At 33.0% G+C, this 1,938-nt stretch overlaps 1 long non-coding RNA gene across 1 annotated transcript; it reads left to right on the top strand.

Annotated features, from left to right (window-relative positions):
• Window positions 1-529: 529 nt before the first annotated feature.
• LOC108456080 (uncharacterized) lies at window positions 530-1,209 on the top strand. Its single transcript, XR_001866859.2, has 2 exons — window positions 530-884; window positions 975-1,209. It is a non-coding gene; the product is annotated as an uncharacterized LOC108456080 (long non-coding RNA).
• Window positions 1,210-1,938: the final 729 nt, after the last annotated feature.

Genomic DNA, 1,938 nt, shown 5'->3' with positions numbered 1-1,938 from the left:
TCTTCATCCCTTTGTCTAAGTTCAGACCAAAAGCGCAAAGTCTAGCCATAAGAAACAACTCTCTTCCAAAGTGGCCTTTGAAGTACCTCTCACTCATCAATACCATTTCAACTTGTGTAAACGTGGGCTACCCTCAGCTTCGAAATTCATCAATTAAAATTTGATAAAAGTGTTATATAGAATTTAGATTATATTTTATTCTTTTACTTAAAAATAAATAAATTAATCTTTTTAAATTAAATTAAAAAGTAAATTGAAATTTTCTATTAAATTTATTTATTTATTTTGAGTATTAAAAATAAAATGCAATTCAAGGTTCCATGTATTTAAAATCACCATCTAAAGCAAAACATCCCATGTATTTAAAATCACCATCTAAATAAAAAGCAATTCAAGATTCCATGTCTGCTGTTTATTCTCTTGTCTAGTAGTACAAGTAGGGCAGGGCTTTGGGGTAAGGTAGTGGATCCCACATCGCCCACCGAGAAATTTCCCCCAAGTTTTCACACTTTCTTGTAGAAACGTAAACAAGTTGGAAACGTGTGGGCATATGTCTTGTTTCGTTTTGTTTCTCTAGAAACCCTCTCTATCCATCATTAAATCTTTGCCATTGAGTTCAAACAGAAAAATACAGCCTCCTTTCTGGATTAAATTAAAACAATTACCTGATGTGACTCTTCCCCTTAAAGTAATCCCATTATTGGGGTTTTCTTTTTGTGCTTATATTTCACAACTTCGTGTATTGCTTACCCTCCTCACTTGCAAAAATATGGATAAATTTCAGGGTTTTGTGCTCCTTTTTTTGCTTGTAATCTCAGTTTCTTCATCCCAGATTCCCATGGTGTCGGCAGCCAGGCCATTTTCTATCCTGCCTGATCAACAAAGTAAGAGCCTGCCTGCTTGTTTGTTTCTCTTCAGCTTTACCTTATTGTTTCAGTTTCAGTTGACTTACTAAGGGGTTGTTGTTTATATAGGATACTCGAAGATTTTTGCGACTCTTGGAGTTGTTTGCAAGTGTTGCGATGGAAGTGGAGGTGAATGCTCCACTACTTGGACCCAACCTTGCTCTAAGCTCAAGTGCCTGCCCTGGAAACTACATTAGGATTTTGGGTTTTCCCCATTTTCCTTTCTCTTTTTTCCCTCACCTTCTTGGCTGTACTTCATATGTACATGTATCATCACTAATACAGCGCAATCTGTTGGATCAAATTTGCCTACTTCTTGCTTACTTGAGACGTCTTTTTAAGTTAAAATATTACTACTGTGCTCAAGCTATTGAAAGCTTAAGAATCTAACTTCTGATTTGTGCAACCACCTCAACATTTGGTGAATATTTCTCTTACTTAAATTTAACTTGGATTGGGCTATTTACACTTCAAATTCCTTTGAGCAACCGAGTTGTTAAAGTTTAGAGGAGAGAGAAAAAAATAACATATAAGCAAATCATGTATTTTAAAAATGTATTTGTATTTGTTTACTTAAAATTATACATAGATGTTCGAGACTATTAAATTAATCTTACACGATTTTATAATTTCATCATCTATTTTATTTGTATATGTTAAAATTTGATTAAAAGAATTGAATATATATTAATAAAAATAATATTTTAAATTATATTAATAGAGATATCGATTTGACTTAAAATTTTAATTAAACTATTAACTTAAATATGAAATTTGACAAGGTTGGACTTTGTCATAGGCCTAGTCTCAAGCTCATTAAAACGTTTGATGTGAGTTTATACAAATCCTCGAAAGATATATAGAGAGAGAAAAACGCTTGTCAACATTTATCAACTCATCACTTCTTCAAATCTTACAATGCTTTGCCTATCACTTCGCATCGATTACAATAATGATTTTAATTGACAACCTGTCACTCTACTTATAGAGTGAGTGGTTGATGATCAAAACTCACACCAAGCCAACCTCCCTC

Source organism: Gossypium arboreum, chromosome 9 (assembly GCF_025698485.1).
Source record: "Gossypium arboreum isolate Shixiya-1 chromosome 9, ASM2569848v2, whole genome shotgun sequence".
Classification (NCBI taxonomy): Eukaryota; Viridiplantae; Streptophyta; class Magnoliopsida; order Malvales; family Malvaceae; genus Gossypium; species Gossypium arboreum.
Note: the sequence above shows the minus strand (reverse complement) of the source record. Positions and strands in the feature narration are given on the sequence as shown.